Genomic DNA, 6,433 nt, shown 5'->3' on the forward strand with positions numbered 1-6,433 from the left:
TTGATTGGGGGTGTCTTGCTAATTGCCTATAATTTCCACCTGTTGTCTTTTCCATTTGCACAACAGCATGTGAAATTGACTGTCAATCAGTGTTGCTTCCTAAGTGGACAGTTTGATTTCACAGGAGTGTGACTGACTTGGAGTTACATTGTGTTGTTTAAGTGTTCCCTTTATTTTTTTGAGCAGTGTATAAAGCAAGAATACAGTGTGGGAGTGCAGATGTTGAAATTTTAAATATCAGAGAGTGAACAACAAGCTGCTCAGTAGGGTGGAGGACACGAGGCTCCTCCTCTGCTGTTGTAACAAAACAACTTCCTGCTTTATAAAGCTTTATTTCTTTATTTTTTTCAGCTTAAATTAGCTTGAAACTGCAGAAAAACGTCGAGTATAAGCCTCTGCATCCAAACTTTCGGTTTAGTTTCCTGTGACTCCTTCCAGAGCGATTGATAATGAAAGCATCAGGAGACACTTAAACTGGAACTTTACAATACAGAGTTCACAAACTAAGAGAATATTTCTCAGTTTTATTTTCACACTTCAAACTTCAACAGAGTTTCAGGCTGAGTGCAGCTTCCTCTTTCTGCACTCTGTTTTTATAACATCTAGTAAACTTCCTCTGGTCTGGTTCTGTGGTCTCGTCTCTGTAGCAACCAGGAAACACAATGACTCTATTCACACAAACTGCACTAAATATATGAACATGACTCGGAGAGAGAAATCTAATGAGAAAACAGATCATTCAGAGTTTAAAGCTCTGAGTTTAACAGCAGCTGAAACACTTTGCCTCCACATTTGGGATTCAAATCAGTTTTTATCTTCTGCAGACTGTAACATGAGGGAGTTTATCCTGCTGCTGCTCACAGACAGACAGAGAGTTAAAGATTCACTGCAAAATGGCTTCTTATGAGGAGTCTTTTCAATGTGACTCAGATCAGCGGTTTCCCCTGATAGTTCCTCTGTAGTTGGTTGTGCTGGTAAAGATAACAATGAGGTGTTAGTTTCCAACTTACATTGTGTCCCTGAAAGTACCACTGACACACTGTAAGCTGTGTTGTGATGAACTGTTGCTCAAAAACAAATTGTTACTAAAAGGATTAATAGTAAATATTTCTGCAGGAATCAGCCTGTCATGTTACATTCAGGTCACAGCGTTCAGCTTCAGAGATTAAACACACCTGCTGACAAACCTAGAGTGAACCTACCGTCTGGTGTTTCCAGGTAACGAGATATTTTTATATATTGTTCAGAAAACCAGGAGCTAAACTTAAATATGATGACATGAGAGACACAAACAGCAACATGACAACATACCGATGGGAAAAATATATATAACCCTTCATGGACATCAGAGGTCATGAGACAAAGAAAAGTTCCCTTGTTATGATTCGTCACACTGACTCTTATTTATACATTAAACACGGCTGGACAGAAAGATATAAACACGACCCTGAGAGAAAACCAGTTAGCAGCCACAAGGTGAAATTTCAGATAAGGTGTTTAAATAAATGATGAGATCAGGTTTCAGTGATCCCGATCCAGCAAAAGCCTCCATGTTAACAGCTGCAGTCAGTCTATTTATTCTGTGTTCTGGAAATTTATCACAGCAGAACATTCGAGTCTGTGTTGCTGCAGGGGGAAAAACTACGATGACCACAAACACAAAGCAGACAGCCACAGCTATTCAAAGTGATTCTGTCCCATAGATCTGTCCATAGCAGTAGATGAGATCATGTTTATATACAGTGTTAAGTTCAGTCTGACAGAAACAGTATATATGAAGATCTGAACTCTCAACTTGGTGTTTGATAAATAACTTAAGTATCTTCAGATATAAATGAATAAAAGAGCAGCAGTCTGTTCTCATGTTAGTTTCTACCCAGCAGCAGTGAAGACGAAGAACTGAACCCACATCCTGATTCAGACTGAGACGTGGGGGTGGGGAAGTTACAATGAGCTCAGTGCTGCTTCATACCAAACTCCACCCTCTGAAAGTCCTGCCATTTTGTTCTGATCACAGAGACGGGCCCAGACGGATGATTTCCTCTCTCAGCTCCAGAGTAACATTTAAGGAAAGTTAATGATCCTGTTTCAGGTTTATTGTCTCTTTGTTACATCTGCTCTATAAGCAGGACGCTGTTCGAAAGTCAACAAATAACTGACATTAAGAAAGAAGCCAGACTGGACTGTGAGCTACATGTTTGTTTAAAAAAAAATTGTAGATTAACTCTCTGGGGACATAACGCTTACATGTGTGTAACTTGATATATGCATACCGGTATAGTTTCCAGCATCCAGCATCCACAGGTTCAGCTCTGATTATTTCTGGTGAACAACTGGTGGAAAATTACTATTAATCTGACAACTGTAGGTTAATTCAGTGAAGCTTTATTGGCAAGAAAAACACAGGTTTACATTCAAATAAAAAAAAAAGACATGTATTAATAGGTTACTCAGAAGATTAATATTTTACAACATGAAGCATTTAGATTTAACTGTCAACATTATGTAAAGTAGTTCCACTTAGCTAATAAGTGTGTACCTTGACTTTAATAACATTTTGAAAGCAGGACTAAACACACTAGTTTTATATTGTGGTAATATGTAACACACACACACACACACACACACACACGGTTCGTGTCTACTAGGGAACCCTATAATGGCAAATTTGCAAGAGGGTCCAACAGACCTCCACTGTCAGGCCGGTCAGGACAGGAAATACATGAAAAAACTACCAAATAAAAGCGTGCGATTTGACAGGAAACTCATTGAAAAATTATAAAGTTCAATCACGTAGACATAAGGGGAGGGCTTTTGCCGTTGATTTATATTTAATTATTTAGTCAACATTGTAACGGGAAACTAGTAGGCTAATTCCTTAAATATAGCCTATTAATTTGAGCCTATTCTACTTAGCACTTAAGGTGCCAATGTAGCAACAAAGCCCACTGTATATGCGTCAATCCTTCAACTAGTCACAGTATCTTTTTATTTTTACACAGGCACTATTTATTTATTCTGTCACAATAGGACATTAACTCCGTCCATACAGCTAGCCACATCAATTCACAGAAAAACATAGTCGTTCATTAAGAGTGTAACTTAGCCTCTCTTCCAGTCTTCTTAAAACACACACACACACACACACACTTCATAAATTTCCCTTTGAAGAGTAGCCTAATATACTGTGGCATTTTACTGCTGAATTTAATAGGAAAAAACGGACAACTGTGGGAACTGGACTACTATATGACAAATTTTTTTTTACAAAAAACGAACATACAGCAGCTTCATACAGTCTATGAGTAGCTTAGGTTATCCAAAGGGAAAAAAAATAAATAAAAAAAATAAAGCTAATCCTGCTACTTCAGGAGCTAACGCTAGCCACCGTTGGCGTAGTCCAACGTTACCTATGTAGAACAATACTTACACACGTGTAACGTTCTCCAATTTGTGTGATTTAGATGTACAATATTGACAGTGGTAGCTATTTTGACGGCGAATATGTGCATTCAGACTTTACTCAATGTTTTGGATAATGCTAACCAGTCACCTACCGATGTCACGATATGTAGAGTAGCGAAACAACCGAGAATGTGGGGATGTGAAAACTGACTGTCCCGAAAGAGGAGGTGGCCTGATGGTGGAGGTCTGCAGTTGGACCCCTCTCCAAATTTGTGGGCCTTGTTTCCTCAATGTGCACGGTTTAACTACTAATAAGAGTAGATGCAGTAAATACCTAACTTCCTTAAATCAATTTTTTCCCATATTAAATTTGACAGTTCTTTGTGTGCATCTCTCTCCAACACACACTCACACACGCTGCTGCGTTGCTGCGCCTAAACGCAGCAGTCTAAAGTAAAGTACTATCATGGATGGATTTTAGAGTTGGACTGCGTCACCTAGACTTTTTTATTTGCAAAGTACAGAAGTCAAGAGAAAGTTATAAGGAGCATGGCCAGTGCCGTCACCATTTTAAGGAATAAAGATCATTACAGATTTTTTCTTGAATTATGCTCAGTGCATGCTTTGTTTTTTAAAGATCATAAAACCAGCACTATGAAGAGCGAACACACCACCTGTCTGTGAAACATTCCCTCCTTGTCTCTTCCCTCCTTGTGTCCAGCTGTGTGACCTGCAGAGCAGAAACAGGTGTGAATATTCAGCCTCACATAAAAAGAAAACCCTTTTATTTTAACATCTGCCACAGGCTGTGTTAAACGGACTACAGAGCAAATAAAAAATTGAAAAGTTGGTATACTAAACAACGCTGCACAAATCTGTCCAACATAACGATGTCAATGTCGGAGACCCACCTTCAAAACAGTTATTAGCAAGCATGTAAGGAGCCTAGCTAATAAGGATCTATGTTAACTTTGGAAAACAGCTGTCGAAGTTATGACACTGTATAACTGGTAGTCAACAGGTGTGTTTGAGATAACTGGCTGACTTTCACTGTCTTGATAAATAGGGGAATAAAAACAGCACCGTCAAGTCAGACACAATCTACCTCTGGTAGACTGCGTAAACTTAGAACAATGATCAGGCCTCTCACGAGGTCTAGTGATGTTTTGCAGCGCAGGTGTTGTGCCGAATTCTGCATGCCTGCCATGAATTGCATACACCGCTCAGGAGGTAACGCTCTTTTATACTGAGAAAAGAGGTGGATGCAAATTTCCAAAACATCCGTTTTGCCGAATTGTGCGTTCACTTAATTCACTGAATCTCAAGAAATGGTAGCCTAGTTTTACTAAGTGTAATAATATGTTGACGATTCTTAACATTGATAAAATATATACTGATAATTTATCACAATTGATGAACCCCACAAAGAATAATATAGCGTTTAAAAGCAGAACTTTAATGCATTTTCATGATATTCTTAGCACGTATACAAAATTCAGGTTAGCCGTTCAGCATACGTTACCATGGCGATCTACCACGGTAAGAAGTGACCCACTGTCGAGGTGCTGAAAACCCCAAAGTTACCTGGATAAGCTCAAATCCTGCTTTGTGGTACAGAGAGATAGAGAGACACTCTGAGCTCGACACACTCACCTGGATCTGTCACTGTCAGATTAATGATGATGTTGATTTTGGGTTCGTCTCTCCTGCTGTTTGAGTTGTTTTTTCTCTGAGTTTTTTTAAGACCATCATTCCAGCAACAACAACAGCAACAAGAAGCACAGAAACTGTCAGGCCGACAACATTTCTCTCCTGGCCTCCTCCCTCCTTGTCTCCTCCCTCCTTGTCTCCTCCCTCCTTGTGTCCAGCTGTGTGACCTGCAGAGTTGAAACAGGTGTGAGGTATCAGCTGTCAGCAGGTGAACAGAATGTCAGACATTATCTACTGCACTTTGATCACATGACTCGTAGCAGCTGTTTCCTCTAAAGTCTCATCAGCAACATCTTTCTAAAACACAAACATCTGATCTGTGATGTTTCTCAGCTCAACTACCAGGAAGCAGCTTCACCTGAGAGACAAAGAGACACTCTGAGCTCTACACGCTCACCTGAGAGACAAAGAGACACTCTGAGCTCTACACGCTCACCTGAGAGACAAAGAGACACTTTGAGCTCTACACGCTGACCTGAGAGACAAAGAGACACTCTGAGCTCTACACGCTGACCTGAGAGACAAATAGACACTCTGAGCTCTACACACTCACCTGAGAGACAAAGAGACACTCTGAGCTCTACACGCTCACCTGAGAGACAAAGAGACACTCTGAGCTCTACACGCTCACCTGGCTCTGTCACTGTCAGCTTGATGGTGCTGATGGGTTCAGTTGCGTCTCTCTTTCTGCGTCTTGTGTTGTTTTTCACTCCAATCCAACACTCATATGTTCCAGTGTCCTTGATGTTGACGTTCTTCAGAATCACAGAAGCGTCTCCGTTCTTCATCTCTGGATCTTGAAGCTCCACTCGACCCTCAAACAATGAATTCTGGTACTCTCCGTTTGTTTGATCAGGGCTGAGGTAGAAGACAAAATCATCTGACTTCAGGTCAGTTCTGATCCACTCTATCACTGTGATCTCAGCACCTCCGTGACTCTGACACTGAAGAGTGGCGTCCTCTCCAGCCTCCACTGTCTCCTTCAGCTCCGGTGGCTCTGAACAGAAAGAGAAAAGCCTCCAGTCAGGACTTGTAATGTTTCCTGTTGTTCAAACATCTTTTGATGGAAGCAGCAGAGATCAGGTCTCTATAAAACAGCACATGTGAACTCAGCAGCATTTCAAACCCTGTTCTCAGACAACTTGAGTCCCAGCTGCAGAAAGGAGAGACTAACTCCTCTGCTGCAGCTGCACGCTGACTTCATGTTGCTCATTTCTACAGCTGTCAGTCAAGTCGTCCTCCGCACCATCAGACAGGAGACATTTTACTTTCATCTGCTTTCTGCTTGTTTGGAGATTATTGATTATTGATATTATTT

The 6,433-nt window shown here is 40.7% G+C and overlaps 1 long non-coding RNA gene across 1 annotated transcript; it reads right to left on the reverse strand.

Annotated features, from left to right (window-relative positions):
• Positions 1–2,369: 2,369 nt before the first annotated feature.
• LOC123964575 lies at positions 2,370–6,143 on the reverse strand. The gene is made up of 3 exons (XR_006823479.1): positions 5,747–6,143; positions 5,059–5,282; positions 2,370–4,135 (listed from the first exon to the last, which is right to left on the reverse strand). It is a non-coding gene; the product is annotated as an uncharacterized LOC123964575 (long non-coding RNA).
• Between the last annotated feature and the right edge of the window lie 290 nt (positions 6,144–6,433).

This window comes from Micropterus dolomieu, unplaced genomic scaffold (assembly GCF_021292245.1).
Source record: "Micropterus dolomieu isolate WLL.071019.BEF.003 ecotype Adirondacks unplaced genomic scaffold, ASM2129224v1 contig_3395, whole genome shotgun sequence".
Lineage (NCBI taxonomy): Eukaryota > Metazoa > Chordata > Actinopteri > Centrarchiformes > Centrarchidae > Micropterus > Micropterus dolomieu.